This window comes from Mesocricetus auratus, unplaced genomic scaffold, assembly GCF_017639785.1.
Source record: "Mesocricetus auratus isolate SY011 unplaced genomic scaffold, BCM_Maur_2.0 Super-Scaffold_100014, whole genome shotgun sequence".
Classification (NCBI taxonomy): domain Eukaryota; kingdom Metazoa; phylum Chordata; class Mammalia; order Rodentia; family Cricetidae; genus Mesocricetus; species Mesocricetus auratus.
In genome coordinates, this window is record NW_024429197.1 from 54,545,282 (window position 1) to 54,565,253 (window position 19,972).

The following is a 19,972-nucleotide window of genomic DNA, read 5'->3' on the forward strand; positions in this document are numbered from 1 at the left end:
AACTCTTCTTACATTGTGCAAAGTAAAACAAACAAACCGTATTATTACTAAAAATTTCTTATTACAGAAATCTCAAGCCATAAGTGCTTGCTTTTAATGATGGAAATAATACAAAGGGCAAGAAGGTTAGATTCTATTTAACTCAAGACATAACTAAGAGCTATCAGATGCCCCCCCAAGAGTGTATGGCTGAAGGAACTAGAACACTAGAGGAAATGGTGGGTTCATTTTTCATAAACGGTGGGCTCACGTTTTTATAACTCTGTCTGTGACAGATTGTTCCACACATTTCAGTAGACAAATGGGACTCGGAAATAATTTTTGCCTGCTTCCTAACAAATAACTTCCACATCAAGGATAACTACATATGTATGATCAGCATGTTTTAACTAATGAGACACTTAATACTGGCGTTCATAATGATTGAGGGTTTATAAATGTTTCCTAATCACAGAAATACAAACTGTAGATTCATAGTTCTCTAAATACATACTTAGCACAGGAACTCCAGCATGCAATTACACAGGTTTTTTGAAGGGTTATGGGGGAAAGTATTAGAATCAGAGACAATTTTAAGGAGTATTTTCTAGACCACATTTAAAATTCTAGGTTGTAAAATAATATAGGAATCAAATGATTCCCTGAACACCAAAAATCTACTCATCCTTTGCCTTCTAAAATTTCTAAAATGAGCCTACTGAACAGTTTTTACAATTAAATTTGTTGAAAAGTCTGCCAAACAACTGACTGCACACACTTCTGCTTTATTCCTTTTGCTAGTTCAACCACACATGAATATCCACAGCTGTGTTCCACAACCCCCATGAAAAAGCAATACATTCAGTTTCATTTTGAAACTCTGTTCTTGATGTAGTCACAATGATATTATAAACCTAAGCCACTAATGTGTTCATTCCAAATGACAGGGAATTTAAAGCAATGCAGTCAAATCGGGTGTTTAAAAATGCTGCAAGCTTTTAAATTCAGTAGTTCACTTCCAGTCAAGTACCTACTAGTCATGTATGCAAGCATCGAAATGTAAGTAATAGGACAACAATGGTGACTCATTAGCTACTTAAATTTATTTCCCAACTCTAATAATAATACACATTCAAGAACACTCCAGAGATGATCAATGCAGGGCAATGAAGCAGAAGTCCCCACGGGCTATGGTACAGTAAGGTGATCTAAAGTAACAGCAATAAAGCATATTTTTTAAAAGCTAAAGATGAGTGAATATTTTTTCCTACAGAGAAATGATGAGTATTTGGAAGACAAATGTGTTCGATCTGATTGAAGCATTATATACATGTATTGAAACATCATATGTTACTATAGAAGCTGTGCCTTTATTTTTAATTTACCTTAAATATTTGAAAAGGGACATTTCACCAAGGATATATTCAAACAATGTTTAAAGACAACAAAGAACAGATTTTTTAAACCATTCCAGTTCTGGTAATTTTGCTAAGATACTTAAAGGCATTAAACTAACAAGGGATTCTTTGTTTAAAAAACAAAACCTACTTGGTTTAAACTTAGTATTTCTGATATATCCCAAGCAATTTTAAAAGGCTACTTTTGTACCACGTTAGCATAAGGCTTTAACGCTTCTTCAAAAAGCAAACGATAAGTGTGTGCTAATCCATTAAAACTGCCTTGCTCAGTAAGTCGTAGGACTGGAGATCCCACTTGTGAAGGGGCTGCCGGGGCTTCAGCACAGTCCTTCCAGCCTTGCTCGTCCAATCTGAGTCTGAGCTCCTGTGTTTGCTTCATTTTCAAACCACAATGCTCCATTCAGCAATCTGTGTTATACATCACAGGAGACAGAATCCAGCATTCGAGCTTTCATACAGCCAAACTGTCTCATGGCTGTGCCTTCCAGTTCATCTCTTGAGAGCTAAGACAGGCCACCAGACCCCTCTAAAGCTTATACCCTCACAGGGGCATGGAAAAGAAACACTAAGTTACATAGATCCTTGAGTGTGAAAATAAAACATAAAACAGGTCTGTTTGGTTTTTTTACTAAACACTGTTGTTTTACTGTTAGGCAAAGAATTCTTGTTTTAAAGAGTTGGGGCAACCTAACCAAGGGATCAGTAAATATCAGTGGGTCCTAAAGTTCATGCAAATGTGTGTAAAACACAAAATTATGAAAAGTGGATCAAAATATGTCCTCTTAATACTGACCTTTCTGATTAAAAAAATTTGTGGTTCTTTTAAAAAGTTAGACGTTCAGTTAAAGAAAACTAATTTTATATATACCATACATATACTTACATATAAATCTCTTTCACATATAAAATACATACCCTACTTGTAAATTTTTAAGCTGTGCTTTTCTCTTCTCTTATTCAGATTCACCTAATTAAAACCCACAATAAATTTTATGGACTCTAATATTTCCAGCTAAATGACTGAAACCAAGAGGGTGTGCCTCTGGGCAGCAAGGCAACAATGATAAGCAGCAGGTTAGCCACTAATTTCTCAACCAGGGTGGATTGTGGAAGTGTGATGTTCTGATATCCAAGAAACTGTTCAGGGGAGAATAGGATAAATCAAGTTTAATAACTCTGCTCCTAATTGTTCCCCCAATGCTCAACTCTAATTACTTGGAGAACTCTCCTGACTGTCACCTGATATTAAGTTGTTGGAGGCTGAGGCCGGAACAGTGAGATAATCAATAAACATTTAGTGGGGAGAAGAATGAAGATCCTGTTAAGCAGTGGGAACCTGCAGCACCCAAAGCCCTTCTGCTCATGAGAAAACCTGTGGGACAGCCATCGTGATTGCAAAGCAATAATCCAAAGCACTGTTTTTAGGCCTTGAGGCCTTTAGGCAACAGTACATTTGAGGGAAAAAGGTTAACACGGTCACCCTAATTACAGCCCACTTTCACATACTTCATATAGAAGCGAAGACAAGCCAATTAGGTAGAAAGGAAGATAAGGGAAGTTTTATTTGTATACTAATTAAACCCCTGATGAAATTAAAGGAAAAACATACAGCTCTGTAATTGTGTCTGAGAAAGGTCACTCCAGGTTCAGTTATCAGAACAGCACAGCCTTGAGATACTTCACTTAATCCACAATACAGCCCTCATTTTGTACTCAGGTCTTAATTTTTACAAAAAAGAAAAGGAAAGAAAGGGAAGAAAACTCAAAGTCTGATACTGAACTTATCTTTAAATGGTGCAGCGAACAATCTGAGCAGTTAGAAAGTTAATGCTACATATTATAATAAGAGACTTTCAAAAGGTAAAGACATTCTGCTGACCCAAGAACTCATGTGTCAATATTTTCATCAAAGATTATACCTTTCATTTTAAATCCAAAAATGCTTGAAAGCAAGCTTTTTCAATTATATCCCTTCTACCATATATCATTATGCTATTTCTTTTCAGTCACTACTCACCTTCAGGTATGCCTCTCATGATCTAAGAGGGGAAAAGCAGATCTCACGGTAAACTACTAACTACTATAAGAAGGTATTCTTACCTGACTTGTGCCCTAATTGATCACAAAAAAGTTATTTACTAGTAATAAGAGCTAGCAAAGCACAGTATGAACACAAAGAAAATAGGCAATACAGAAGAGCTTATGGATAAATGTATGGGTGGAATATTAAATACCCCACATATTTTAAATATTTTTACTTATGGTTTCTGAAGTTTCTTAATAAACATGTTACTGCTGAATAGAAACACAAATTATTTTAAGCCATTCATAATTTTGTATTTCTAAATCTTTAAATATTCATTAACACTAATAATTTCTTTAATTATCACTATAAGTTAAAATTATATTACTTTACCCTAAAATAATAACATTTTGTGTAGTGAAAACAGAGGTATTGAGATATAATTCATGTGTCACTCAATTATTCTTTGTATAATTTATGGGGGTTTGGTATGTTCACAGAGTTTTGCATCCATCACCAATGTTAAGTCTTTTTTATATTCTTTTAAGAAAATCTTTTTAAAATCATGTTTTAAATACAGTATATCTAACTATTTGAGCAAACTAATTTAAAGCTACACAAAAAATAAAAGGTTTATAATTTTGGTAAGTGATTTTAAAATATAAAAATTCAGTTGGGAAATGGTAGCACACAACTTTAATCCCAGCACTCAGGAGGTAGAGGCAGACAGATTTTTAAATTCAAGGGCAGCCTGGTCCACAGAGTGAGTTCCAGGACAACCAGGGTTACACAGAGAAACCCTGTCTCTAAAACCAAGAACAACAACAAAATTTTCTTAAAATGATTTTCATGAATCAAAGTGTTCAATTAATAGTTGTACAGTACGAAAGTTAAAGTTATCTGTATGATGAACACATCTCTCTGAGGAATATTTCTGCATGCCAAGGGACTGATCTACAGGGCTTGTTTTCTCATGAGGGTACATTCTCATGCTTTAGACCATTAGGCCACTAGGAAAACTAAGCGCCAGGAGATACAGCCTTTATAGATTTTCTTTCGTCTAATGGGAACTATCTTTGGATCCACATTCCTCCAGACTAAAAGCTAATGGCTATTCAATATGGTATAAAAAGTCAGTCATTCAAAGTGAAAGCAAGAAAAGAAGCTTAAAGCCATGTTTCTGAGGGAAAGGAAAATGTAACAACCTTTAAAACTAAGTTTGCAGTGCAGACACTAGGTTTGGTAGCCATTCATGCACAGGATTACAGGTTTGATCCCCAACACTGCAAACAGTAATGATAAGAGAGATTACAATAATATGCTTACTGCTACCCACTCTGACTTCTGAACAAAGACTCCTGGCTAACAGTAAACTGGGCAAAACATTTCAAAGCTAGAAAAGGAAATAATGCCATCTTCAGCCGGTTAGAATGTGACAAGTAAAAAAAATCGTATTAATCAAGAATTAATTTGAATGGCTAATGGGAAATCAAAACTGCAAACCCACAGAAGGTTTAATGTTTAAATGATACAACCATCAAGGTCACTGCAGGGCAAACAAGGGTAAAGCTAGGACTCACTATAGTCTACAATTAAGTCAACAAACAGCCAGCCTAGAGATTAGCTAATTTATAACAAATAACAATGGAAAGAGATGTCACTAGGTGACATAATTAATTTATGTGTTTTTCTTTCTTTATAACTTCATTTTACAGATTTAACAATTATGTGATTTTAAGGAGGCTGTCCTGAGGGCATTATTTTTTATAATTTTTTACTACTAACTTCATATGGAAGGTAGACAGCATACTTATTAAATGTAGCTGCACAATTCCATTTTCAGTATGGAGTAGATGGCAATGCCTCTCAGAACTCATGGGTCTAGCAAGACAACAGATGTGAAACTATCCTATAACCAGAGGGGACTAAATAATTTTTAAAAAACAATACAATAATTATGTTTCTCGATCTTATATCATTACGGCCTTCTTTAAACAACTCTAAGCTGACCCCAGCAGCTGGCCAACAGGTGAGAGACCTGTGGGCACGCTGCACCATCACCCTCTGCCACCCACTGGATTCTGTTCCCACAAGATCCACTCTGCCACCCAGACCCACCTACCCCAGCATCCTCCCTGTGGACAGTCCTCTCCCAAGGCATCAGCAGGCCTTATAGGCGCAAGCACCACCCAGACCAGTTGGAAGAACAGATCCCAGCTGCCAGCCAGCAACAGTTCTTACAGGCTTAAGTACCACCTACACCACTCTGCCACCCAACCGCACCTACCCCAGAATCCTCCCTGCAGACAGCACTCTCTGGCATCATCAGAAGACCCTAAAGGCACAAGCAGCACCCACACCAATTGTAAGAACAGCAGTCTCTAAAGTCTCAATGGAGACTCTAAAAGCCATAATGTCCTGGACAGATGTTTTGCAGATACTAAGAGACCACAGGTACAAACCCAGCAAAATGTTCAATCATCACAGATGTAGAAAACAAGATATTGATATTCCATGACAAAATCAGATTTAAACAATACCTATCCACAAATCCAGCCCTTCAGAAAGTACTAGAAGGAAAACTCCAACCAAAGGAAGTTAGCTGCACTCATGAAAACACAAGCAATAGATAATCTCATACCAGCAAAACCCAAAGAAGGGAAACACACAGACACACTACCACCACAAAAACTAATAATAATAACAGAATTAACAATCACTGATTATTAATATCCCATAATATTAATTGACTTAATTTGCCTATGAAAAGATGCAGGCTAACATATTACACACTAAAACAGGACCCACCCTTCTGCTGCATACAAGAAATACACCTCAACTTCAAAGACAGACATTACCTCTGAGTAAAGGGGTGGGAAAAGATTTTTCCAATCAAATGGACCTAAGAAGCAAGCCGATATAGCTATCCTAATATCTAACAAAATAGACTGGAAACTAAAATTAATCAAATGAGATGGAGAAGGACATTTCGTATTCATCACAGGAAAAATCCATCAAGATGAAATCTCAATTCCGAACATTATGCCCCAAATACAAGGGCACCCACATTTGAAAAAGAAACATTACTAAAGCTTAAATCACACCACAAGGACACTTACTCAACTATGTTCATGGCAGCATTATTTGTAATACTCAGAACCTAGAAACAACCTAGATGCCCCTCAACTGAGGAATGGATAAGGAAAATGTGGTACATTTACACAATGGAATATTACTCAGCTGTAAGAAACAATGACCTCATGAAATTTTGCAGACAAGTGGATGGAACTAGAAAGAGTGAAGGAACCCAGACCCAGAAAGACAAACATGGTATGTACTCACTCACAAGTTGATGTTAGGAATAAAATACATGATAACCAGCCTATAATCCACAGCACCAGAGAGGCTAGGTAACAAAGAGGACCCAAAGAGGGATGCATACATATCCCTGGGAAGGGGAAATAAGAGATCTCCTGGGTAAGCTGGGGGCAGGGGTGGGAGATGGGGGACAAGAACTTGAGGAAATGGATACAGCAGATTGGGCAAGGGATTGGGCTTCTGGCTGGACATAGGGGGAGAGTAAGGAAAGAGATATGCTGATGAGTTGGGGGGACTATTCCAGGGTTAGAGAAAAACCTGGTGCCAGGGAAACTCCCAGGAATTCACAAGGATGACTCCAGCTAAGAGTCCTAACAATAGTGGAGAGGGTTCCTGAACCCTCCTGTAACCACACTGCTAACTACCCTAATTGTCATCAGAGATACTCTACTCAGTAACTGATGGAAACAGATACAGAGATCCACAGCCAAGCACTGGGTTGAGCTCCAGGACTCTTGCTGAGGACAGGGAGAAGGGATTGTTTGAGCCAGGGGAGTCATGATGGGGAACCCACAGAGACAGATAATCTGAGCTCATGGGAGCTCATGCACTCTGGGCCAATAGTTAGGGAGCCAGTATGGGACCAACCTAGGCCCTCTGCATGTGTGTGACAGTTGTGAGGCTTGGTCTGTTTGTAAGGCTTCTAGCAGTGAAATCAGGACTTTTCCCTGGCACTTATCTGGCTTTGGGAAACCTGTTCTCCATGCTAGATTACCTTGCCCAGCCTTGATGCAAAGGGAGGAGCTCAATCCTATCTCAACTTGATGCTTTGCTCAAGCCCATGGGAGACCTGCCCCTTTCTAAATGGAGATGGAAGAGTGAATGGGGAGTAGATGGGAGTTGGGAGAGGGAAAGGTGGAGAGTACATAAAAATGAATGAAAAAATGTTAAGTAAATAAAATAAAATTTTAAAAATAAATAGAATTTTAAAAATAAATCTAAGTCTGCATGTAGCAACTCAGTTTCTAGGTTATTTCTACTTATTTACATAGGTATATTCAGCTACATATAAACTCAAATAAGCACGTGCATATACCATACACGTATATCTTATGTGGGCTTACACATAAGTGCAGTGGCATCACAGGCCAGAAGAGGGCACTGGAGCTGGAGTTAGGCAGTTGCGAGCATCCCTGTCGGGCGAAGAACTACCTAGTATACGAGTGGACTTTGGGAGCCCACTCCACAGAGAGGGAAACTCTCTCAGCATAGACACATGGTGGAGGGTCTAGACACTGCTCCAAATGATATGACTGACTTTGAAGGTCCCCCATGGAGGGCCTCACCCTCCCTGGGGAGCAGAAAGGGAATGGGATAGGGGGTCGGTGAGGGACAGGGGAGGAAGGGAGGGAGAGAGAACTAGGATTGACATGTAAAACAAGCTTGTTTCTAATTTAAATAAAAAATTAGCAACAAGGGAAAAACATAAAAGTATTTCCATGTTAAAAAAAAAAAGAACTAAATTCAGGTCCTCTGCAAAAGCAACAAGTGCTCTTAACTACTGTGCCATCTCTCCAGCCCCTGACCCAAGACTTAAATAGCTACTTTATTCACACAGTTGAAAAGTAGTAAAAGAAAATAATGCCTTGTAGAAGTATTTTTATAAATAGTCCATATGTCAGATGAACAACAACAAAGAAACAGAGCAAATGAGCAATCAAAGCTCCCCTTCAGATTTCAGGATATGCTCTAAGATTCTGCTGTAATATGGCTACTGGTATATTCTCATACCATTCTTAGAAAAATAGCTTTCTAAATTCTGTTCATAAATAAAGAAACAAAAATCCTCCCCAGTGAACATGAAAAGTTACCAATAGTAAAATGAAAAGTCTCAAAAGTTCAAAACACACTGATTGCTGCTTGGCCTAGGCCTCACATGTAAGCCGTAGAACTCTTTGTGACAGCCTAGAAGAGGTAGATGATAGTGGAAGTTGGAAGGGAAATGGTTAAAACACATTTTACATATTTTATGTGTCAAACAAAAAAAGTATAGTAAGCCCTCTCAAGTGGAAAATTCACTCACAAGGAAACAAAACAGATAAAAGGTAGCTAACTACATTCACCGTGACACCTGGCATGGTTTCCTATCTCCCGTACACGCTATTTCAAATCATACTTAGAAACTACCTGCATGTGACAATCCTCATGCTACACTAAAATCTGCTCTTGCACAACTTCTGCTGGTTCCTAACTCCTAAGAAATGTAAGGGACAGAACATGCATAGCTCGTCTGTTGGACTTTACCAGCTGTAGACGTCTCAGCAGGCTCCAAATCTTTACACAACTGAAGACACTGGAACCAGGCCTGGCACTTACGCCTGCACTCCACATGCAGGAAGTGGTGAGCAGAAGAACCACAAATAAAGGCCAGTGTGGGCCACAGAGAGACCCTGACTCAAACACCAAACTGGGGGGGGGGGGGGGTAGTCAAGACATCCAGAAATATTCAGTTCCTTGGTGATACTGTCTGGGTCGGCTGTGAGTTAAGCTGCAAGAAATTGTTATTAGAGCCTAAGTGCTGCCTTAAAATTGAGAATTACCTAAAATAACACTCTAAGAATAATTTTTAAAGATTTTATTTTTAATTACATGTTCACATAATTACACAAAGTGAGGAGAACAGGTTTTGGGCATGTAAGTGCTGGAGCTGGTTAAATGTGGCTGTGAACCATACCCCCCTTCCTCTGCAAGAGCAGGACACACTCTTAATCACTGAACCATCTCTCCAGGCCCAAGAACGTTTAAAATACGGGTAATTTACAAAGGTCTCACGTAGTTGGGTTCTAAACACTTAAAAGACAAAGAATCAACTTCAAGAATTTTTGGTAATATAACCAAATAGGGTAAATATGCCTTTCAATAATTTACATATTCTTACACTCATATTTTCATTGTACTATAAAATTTAAATGATTATAATTCAACTCCAATATGTTATATACTAGCTAATTTTAGTAAAATAAATCAAAGGCATAATGGTCATGGCTGTACTCACAGAACTTGGACATGAACTCATGTCATCTGAGTTACAGAGTTCTTTAAAAGATGGAGGAAGAGGAAGAGGAAAAAGAAGGAAAATCATTAAAGGCAAGTCTCTTTGGAGAAGTCAGATCTCCTGTATGTCTTACTTTCTTTGCCAAATGCCTCTTTTTCTTACCTCTCATGCTTAAACCAATCTGGTTGATGTGTGTTTTAATAAACTCCAACTCTTTCATTAAATAAAATAAATAATAGTTAAGTAAAGTTACTTTTAAAAGTCTGAGAACAAATTTTTGTGTGTTAACTGTTGATTTCTTAATTTTAGAATATCCCTTAGTTTAAGGATCAACTCTCACTACATTGAGCACCCTGTTTGGTATGAAGAAATTAGGTCTACTCTTACAGCATCTTCAACAATGTCTGTCCTAAGGGTTCAATAAATTCTCGCCATTATGATTACTATTAATACTCCCCCACAGACAATCCTGGGAGAAAACATTACTTCAATGAGAAAAGAATGTCACAAACATCTCATTGTTGTCGCATCATCATCACCACCATCATCATGCAGGCACTCTAATGACATCTACTCATTTGATTACTCGGAGTCTAGTAAAGAAGAAACATACTAATTTCTACTTTACACAAGGGCAATCTAAGAATCAAAGAGTAAAGTACCCGACTCAGTCATGTAACTGGTATATAGTTATGTCAAATGTGCCCCCTTGTCTTTTCAACTAATCCTCTTTTCTTCCAGTACCGCAATGTTAGTAACCATCTCCATGCTTTCAATAAACCCATAAACAGGGAAAATGCAATAAAAATTTAAAAACACTATTTCACTTTTTTACCAAATTCCATAAAATCTGTCTAGACGGATACTTTCTTTTTTTGACTTTTATTTTATGTATATTGGTGTTTTTCCTGCATGTGTATCTGTTGAAACTCCTGGAGTTGGAGTTACAGACTGTGGCAAGCTCCCATGTGGGTGCTGGGAATTGAACCCCGGTCCTCTGAAGAGCAGTCAGTGCTCTTAACCACTGAGCCATCTCTCCAGCCCCTAGAAGGCTACTTTTTAATCATGTTGAAATGAATTCTAGCAAGAGGCTCAACATTATTTAATTATACCCTACCCTTAAGAATTAGTCCAATGCGGCTCGCCAGTCACTTGGTCAAGAGAACACCCAGGAGGGCAGGTTCACCTTAAGTCATGATAAAGGAAAAGATGTAACTCATCATTTTCTTCCCTTTTTTCTTTGGATGTTGGCCATGGACTATAAATGCTTTCACGGGTACTCTCTTAGGTTTCTATTGCTGTGGTAAAGAACAGGACTGACAGTAAACAACCTGGGGAGAAATGAGTTTATCTCACTTACTTACTTATCCCAAGTCACAGTCTACTGAGGGAAGTCAAAGCACAAATTCAAAGCGGAAACCTATTGGACCTCTGACAGGGGGACCAGTATTTATCTCTAGCACACAAATGGACTTGGAAGCCTATTCCCTATGGAGGGATACTCTTTCCGCCCAGATACACGGAGGAGGGACTAGGCCCTCCTCCAAATGATGTGACAGACTTTGATGAGCCCATGGAAGGTCTCGCCTCCTTGGGGAGTGGGTAGGTGGTGGGAAGGGGGGTTAGGGGTATGACAGGATGGGAGGGAGAGGGAACTGGGATTGACGTGTAAAATGAGATTGTTTCTAAATGAAATAAATAAAAAGAAAGACAGGAACCTGAGGCAGGAACTGAAGCAGAGGCCATGGATGAAGGCTATCCGGGGCTTGCTCCTCATGGCTTGCTGAGTCTGCTTTCTTAAACACCCCAGGACCACCAGCCCAGAGATGGTACCACCTACAACAGCCTGGGCCCTCACGCATTAATTATTAAGAAATTGTCCTGCGGACATGCCTACAGACAATCTGATGAAGCCATTTTCCCAATTAAAGTTCCTCTCTATAAATGACTCTAGCTTGTGTCAAGTTGACAACAAACAAACAAAAAACCCTCAAACTGGCACTTTGGGCTCTTGCACTCCTCTGTAAAGCTCCCCTCCTCATCATGTGACTGCTGTTAGCCATATGGCTGACCTCTATGTCTCCTTTAAATGGCAGAGCTCTTTCTCTGTTATGTTCACACATATAAATTTATAATGAACTCTCTAAAACTCAACAATGAATTCCTGTGTGGAAAAAAATCACTATCGTCATTAGTTAAAAAAAAAAAAAAAAAAGTCAAAAAATAAATATTTGCAAGTAAAAAAAAAAAGCAAATATAACAAAATGACAAATCTACCTCAAAGATCTGTCTATGATGTGGGTCAGTGCCCCTGAAAGACCCATGGCCCACAGGGGCTTACTAGGCTGTGGCACTAGTGTACTTGTTGGAACCATCAGGAAGTAAGACATAATAGAACAGTAAGCTTCCTGTAGGGACCCAAAGGGACACCGGAAGCCCACGCCCTGCTCTTCACTCTACTTCAGCCACCATCAGGTCAAGAGGATTCCTTCCCTACAAGGTCCTGCCATGGTGCGCTATGCTACCACAGAGCCAAGCAACAGAGCCAAGACCATAGACAACAGCTTTGGGATCTTTTGGATAAACTTTCCTCCCGTAAGCTCAGGTATTTTGTCATGGTAATAGAAGACTGATTAATACAGCACTCTATGGTGACATACATTTTTAATTCACTTATTTTTGAGATTATAATATAATTACATCATTTCTCCCTTTTCCTCCTCTAAATCCTGCCATATATCCCTCCTTGCTCTCTTTCAAATTCTTTCCTCATTTTTCATTAAATACAACATGCTCAGTCTGTATAATGTTACTTATATGCATATGTTTTCAGGGCTGACCATTTAGTACTGGATAAATAATTTGTGTGCAGGTCCCTGGGTGATGGGGGAAGTCCTGTGTATTTGTCAATAAAGCGCTGTAAAGCACTGTTGGCCAATAGTGAACCAAGATAGATGGGACTAGGAGTCCAGAAGGACTCTGGGAAGGAGAAACACAGAGAGTCGAGATGTAACGCCATGGGGTAGGAAGCCCGGAAACCTCTCTGGTAAGAGAAATACTTAGATTAGCAATTATGGGATAAATACTTAAGTCAGAGCTAGCCAGTAAGAAACAAGCAAGGCCAACAGCTTCATAATTAATATAGCCTCCTGTGTGTTTATTTGGGACTGATGCGGCTCTGGAACCAGGCTGGTGGGAAGGCTTCCCTTTACACCTGGGGAAGACTATTTCTTCTGCTCTCAGAATTCTCTAGTTGTCTGTAGTTCTTCATGTAGGATTGAAGTCTTGTGAGCTTTCCCCCATACACAACAGCACATCTATTGGTGTTCTCCTCATTCAATTCAGGTTTAGGCAGTCATATGGGTGGGATTTTATGGGTGTAACTTCTACATTCCTAGGAGACTGAAAACTCCCTGTCCAAGAGATTCCCAAAACAGTATAGGGTATTGCTAGTTGCACCCCACCCCACCTCTGCACCCTGCTCCTCAGAGGTAGAATGTAAGTTCCTATTACTGAAGACATCAGACACTTCAAGCACAGGGCAGAGGTCCTTGAGCTGGAACTGACCCAAATGCCTCCTAGCTGAGGACTAATTTTCATGGTACCAGAAAGTACCATGGAAATTTCCAAATGAAGGAAGCAGCCAATAGTCCTACCTAGGTCTGATGGAACTCCAGCAATGACAAGCATGGTACATAACCCTAAGAATGCAGTAGTGACATGCATGCCTTGTTGGTAACTAACAGCTCTCTAATTGAATTTAAGACCCAATCAAAAAGAGGGAACCATACCTGGTACTAGAAATAATGAATCAATATACCAATCTATATAACTCTGTACCTGTTGCTCCCTCCCCGTGTTAAGAAAATCTTAGCTATTATTGAAAGACACTCATTGCCTAAATTAATTCAAAATGTCACCTTCAAGTAACTTATGTCACACAGACTAGCTTGCAAGGTTACAGTAGTCGGAACAGTAAAGGAACTCATACCAAAATGTACTCATCAATATGTAAGAAGAGAACTGTATTAGACTTAAAAGAATGTCATTATCCTTGCCCCCACACAGATAAGTAGAGAAAATGGGGAAAGGGAAGGGAATGAAAGACCAACATCTGAATAAGAAACTCCAGGGCATTCCGTGCCATAAACATTTTCATGCAGCAGAGCTCAACGAGGTGACACAGGCAAAGAGCAACAAGATGTCTGCTGTTTCATCTGACTGCTCATTTCCCATTCAGTCCTGATGCTGCTCTGACTGCTCATTTCCCATGCGGTCCTGATGCTGCTCTGACTGCTCATTTCCCATGCGGTCCTGATGCTGCACAAACTACAGCAAGGAAGTGAAAGAGACTGGGCTTCTCCCATACAGAAAACATACTTCACTCAAAATAACCCAAAAACTAATCTCTTCACTTGATGTCTAGCTAAAGGTGCCCACACACTGCAACCTTGAACGAAAGGGATGTTCATATACTAAAAAGCTGAAGAAAAGAGAATCTCCACATACTGCAACACTGAAGGAAAGAGATATCCACATATTGCAACACTGAAGAAAGTGTGGGTGTCTTACGTTTGAATCTTAACCCTCTAAATAGGAGACATTTTAAAAAGATTAAAAGCAGAGGGTTGGAGAAATGGCTCAGTGGTTAAGAGCACTGACTGTTCTTCCAGAGGTCCTGAGTTCAATTCCCACCAACCATGTGGTGACTCACAACCATCTGTAATGAGATCCTGGTGCCCTCTTCTGCCCTGCAGATAAACATGCAGACAGAAAACTAGTCATAATAAGTAAAAAGATTAAAAGCAACATAAACAGTTTGCTGACGTGGGTATGATGAAAAGGATATTTATTACCCAAAATGAAATAAATATTATTTTTCCATTAACAGCCTTAGTTACTCCCTGTTGAATTTCCATAAGCAATTATCAATGATACTTTTGCCAGAATGGGTTTTGTTTTATATACTTATCTGAAAACTTAATGTAAATGCTGGATATAATTGTAATATAGTTTTATTTATCTAATATATGTATATATATTATTTCTCTGCCTGTCAAAGCCATAAAGAACAATAATAATAGGACTGTTTTCTGAATTACTATTTTGTTTCAGACATTAGTGCAGTTAGTACTCACGGTAATTCTGTAAGAACACTACTACTATGTCACTTTACAGACAAGGAAACTGAGTTCAAATGACCAGACTGTACAGAGTCTAAAACCAAGCCATCTATTGTATAAATAAATATATACTGGTATATTAATAATAAAGTCTTCCTAGAAATGGCTATCAGGAAAAAAGTGAAGAGGCTTAAAAGCTAGTGGCACTAGAGCTAAGTGCTCTGTGATGTAAACAACATCCTCAGAATAAAAGCAGATGTCCACTGAAACCCAAGGGGAAGATGGGGCACTGTTAAAGACGTCCAAAGAATGGGGGAAATCGGTACAAACATTAGACATGATCGGGAAATTGGACTTTTCCTTGCACATGATTTGGGTGCAGCACTTTGCGGGACTGCACAAGGATACTGGGGGTAGGCGGGCTTTGATAAAGACGCTGAATCGGTAGGCTCCCATCCCTGGTCCTTTCAGCCAGATTTTTTTTAACATTTTCTGTGAGCTTTGTGTAAGAGTCTGTTCAACCCCCAAGTGTGCCAACTGCTGTCACAGGAGGCATGGAAAGCTGCTGAAGGGTTCCAGGATGCGAAGCAGAATTCACCAAGCTGTCCTGGGATCACATGTGCAAACTGGAGCTGCCAAATGACAGTAAACACCAGAGATCATGCTGGGCCCACTACAACAGATCACATGATTCTTTGCTACAACTCTAAGCAACATCTAGTAGGATTTCTCCTTTAAGGAAAAAGAGTCATAGATAGACTAAATTTTGAAGGATTCTTTTAAATACATATGTTGGAATAAACAATTTCCTTAGTAAGATAAAGGATATTTTATCAAAATTCACTTTTATGATCCAGATAGACTGTACTTAATATTCATTTTCCACAAATGTAGCATACCAGCTATATTTTTTCTGAAGATTATTTAAATTATATGAAGAACTTAAGGCCTGACTTAAAGCACAAATATACAATGAAAAGAATATATTACTTTATAAAACAAAACTGCAGGCAAACAATTTAACTCGGTTTTCTGAAAGGAACTACCTTGATCGGTCTATATTGTTTCCTACACTGTGAAAGAAAACATTAAAAGTTGCTTTAACAGTCCTGAGTGAAATGTATAATTTCACTTTCCCTCTTTACCTCCACTAATTATAGAAAGAGAACTGGAGGTACAATCAGTAGTACAATGCATGCTTAGCATATATTAGGCCCTGGGTTCAATCCTCAGTACCAGGAGCGAAGAAGGGAGGGAGGGAGGGAGAGCTCATACCTAAAACAATTCTGTCATCAACAACAGTGAGTAAAACACACACCATCCCAAGAAAACAGTGTACTGGGGATAGATCTAAGCCTTCTTACAGTATCTGTAGAAACAGTGCTTAGGAAAACACCTGCATTTTTTCAGAGAGTAATACTGGAAAAATAAAATCTGTGTATGCATTTGGTGTGCACATTTGTGCATGTGAGAGTGTAGATATGTATGTATATGTGTGTGCATATGAGTATATGCATGCATGGTATGAGTGTGTACATGTGTAGGTGTATATATGCATGTATGTGTGCATGTATGCAGGTGTGTATGTGCATGCATATGCATGCTTGTGTGTATTTCATTTATTCTAAGAAAGCACTGTAATAATAAAACAAAATATACAGTTGCTTCAGATTTAATTTGTGTTTTTGTGTGAATGTGTATTTACATACTCAATAAACAGTACCATTTGAATCATAAAAATTCACAATAAAATTAGCATGTTTCATATTTCTGATCCCTCAGCTATGAACCCATTCACCTGAAGAAAAACAGTTCTAGCCTTCTAAATGAGCGAGGTCACCATCTAGCGGTGGTTCCTGGCAAAGTCAGCAACATGCCTTCTGGAACCCAGAGAAAGCTAAATGAAATGCATCTAACCTCAAGCACACATACTCCAATTTGCTTATAAATAACACATCAAGTAATTTTTAATAATAAGAAAGTCTTTACAGAAAAATTGTCACTAGACATGGATTCCTAAGATAACTGTTTTCAACACTATATAAATAATAGAGAACCTGAATATTAAAATGTAGAGTTTGATCAAATTAGGTCAGTATGGCTGCATAGAAAATAAATTAGTTTTTGTATGTGTTACAAAGAAGAAAATGGCTATTTCAATAGATTGTTCTGTTAGTCAAATCATTCACCTACCTCCCTGGGAGGAACATACAACCTTTTGTCCTACTGGTTTCAAGCTTAACCTACGTAAGATGTCTATGCCATGTCTGGAAGAAAAACCTGCATATTGCTTTCCTGCTGAAATCAGAAATGTGTGTGGCACTTGCCTTGTTCATTGAAATGTAGCTAAAAGTAAAATGTTGATTCCAAGAAGAAACAAAACAGCAAAGTGACTACACAAAAATTTCTACCACAAGACCAACTTTTCCCAATTAAAGAATGCCTTATCAGCCCAGAGAGTGGAGACCACAGCTGGTGTATGGTGTGCAAAGGAATATTCATCCCTGTAAGGCCACTGAAACTTCAGGGTGGTTAGTAATTGTCAATGTAATCCAAAGCACCCTGACATATTTCCACACTTGGTAATTCCGAAACTTAGGTGTCTCCAAAAGATCTAGATCATTTATAAAATCAGCTTCCAGGCTGATTTAATAATGGATTATCAAAAAACAAATGAGTTTTAATTAAATATTAAAGACTGTAGTAAGTCTGCCAGTGATGGCACACTCCTTTAATCCCAGCACTCTAAGGCAGAGGCAGGCAAATCTCTGAGTATAAGGTCAGCCCAGCCTACAGCTGGAGTTCCAGGACAGCCAGAACTGTTACACAAAGAAGCAAATCCTGTCTAGAAAAAAAAACAAATATTGTAGCAAGTCACTTGAGACAAGGTAGTACAGATATATATATATATATGATCATACTGCTATTTACATAAAAACATTGACTATGTACACTACTTGTCAAAATAAATTTATCTGTCCAGCTTCAGTTTATAAAGATGTTTTTTTCAAAGCTCTCTTAACTTATATTCAATATATTCAATATTAAAGGTAATTGTTTATCCATAAAGATATAAATAAAAAGCATATATAGGAAAGTTTTCTTTCTCTGCTCTCTTAAAATTATAGCATGATTATAAAGCATAATACTATATTTTAAACACATGTATGATATACACATTGCACTATATACATTAAATGCATGCATTTAAAATGAGATATATACACCAAAATCATCATAGAGACACTCCTTTCTCCCTAGCATTTTCAATATAACATGTGCAAACTTTATGTAACTGAAAGCACATTAAGCACAATTTTTGCCAAGTTCAATTAGTATCACAAAATTTTACATTCCGTATAGGACATCATAACAATGATGAAAATCATTTAAAAGTCTTCAATTACACAGCAGTGTAATAAACAATTACATAAAATTGATGACAGCCCCTATTCTGTACTTTTTTAATATAATTTTTTAATTCCCTACATTTGCATGGTATTTTCTGGAAATAAAAGAGATAATAATTCTTTCCAGTGCTCAAGGTATTGAAAAATCACATTCACTGTATAACTTGTATAACTATTTAATGTTTAAAATGTTACAATCTCAGTTTGCTAAGATTAGTCAGCTACTCCTCAAGGAGTGAGACCATGGTGCAGTGTGCCTAAACTTCCAAATAAAACCTGAGGGTGTAAATTAAGTTTTTCCTAGAAACAGAGAAGTATAATTATTCAGAATATGTAGCTCCACATAGGGGTAAAATTACCTCTAAGATGAATTAAACAGTCATTTAATCATGTTAGAATTATGAACATATAATTGCGTAATTACCCAATTCCATTAAAAATGCAATGTTCTAAAGTTACAATAATGGATTACAATTAAATGAAGTATTTCTGAGACAAAACTATCACTGTGGCTGGGTATGGCATAAGACTTGTAATTCTAGTACTCAAGAGTCTGGGACAGAAGCTTCCCCTCAAATTCAAGGCCAGCACTGGTTATAGAGCAAATTCCAGGCCAGTCTGGTCTTCAAAGAGAGACTATCTCACAAATTAATTAATTAACTAATTAATTAGATAGTTAGTTAATTGAGAAAACAAAAATTACTGAGTCTTTAATGAGAACTAAGAATTACATTCAGATAGTGATTAGACTTTTATTATAGACTTATAATGTAGTGGTTTCTAATTTAAAATTGGGTCCATCAACACTTTGCATCTGGGTGACAGTTGTGTAGCGTGGTCTTTTGTGGTGGCCCTAGCAGTGGGACCAGTACCTGTCCCTGATGCATGGGCAGGCTCTTTGGAACCTACTCCCTACGGTGAGAAGCCTTGTTCATCCCTGATGCAGGGGGGAGGAGCTTGGTCCTGCCTCAACTTGATATGTCATGCTTTGTTGCCTTGCCCCTTCTGAATGGAGACAGAGGAGGAGTGAATGGGGGGGGGGGTAAGTGGACAGGAGATGGGGGGAACAAGAGGAGAGGAGGGAGGGAAAACTGTGGTTGGTCTGTAAAATAAATAAATAAATAAATAAAGCCTAAAAATAAAAATTGGGCCCATCAAAACTCAACAATAGGGACCGTGGAGATGGCTTAGAGATTAAGAACGCTGCTGTTGCAGAGGACCTAGGTTTGAGTCCCAGAACCCACACAATGGCTCAGAGTCAAATGCCTGTAACTCCCATCCCAGGAACTCCAACACCCTCTTCTGACCTCTGTGTGTACCAGGTACACAGATCTGAATGTACACTCATGAAATAAATACAATTTTAAAACATGAAAATATCTTCACAATCAACAGTAGACTATTTAAACCATATTTGAGTCACTTTTTAGCTCACTCAAAAGAAATAATTTTACAACAAAGAAAACCACTATTAGCATCTTCCTCTGTGGTCAGTTCCTAGCTCTGGGACCTGAACTTCCAGTCCGTGTTTTGGTTTTTTCTCCTAAAACTATAGGTGATACTATTTCCCCCAAAATTATTTTAAGGATTAAATGAGATATCACCTGAAAATTACTTAGCATAATTAAATCTTAGAAAATCTATCT

At 38.2% G+C, this 19,972-nt stretch overlaps 1 protein-coding gene across 3 annotated transcripts in view; it reads right to left on the reverse strand.

Annotated features, from left to right (window-relative positions):
* Ccdc171 (coiled-coil domain containing 171) overlaps positions 1–19,972 on the reverse strand; it is a 305,368-nt gene that overhangs the window by 127,895 nt on the left and 157,501 nt on the right. The window lies entirely within an intron of this gene.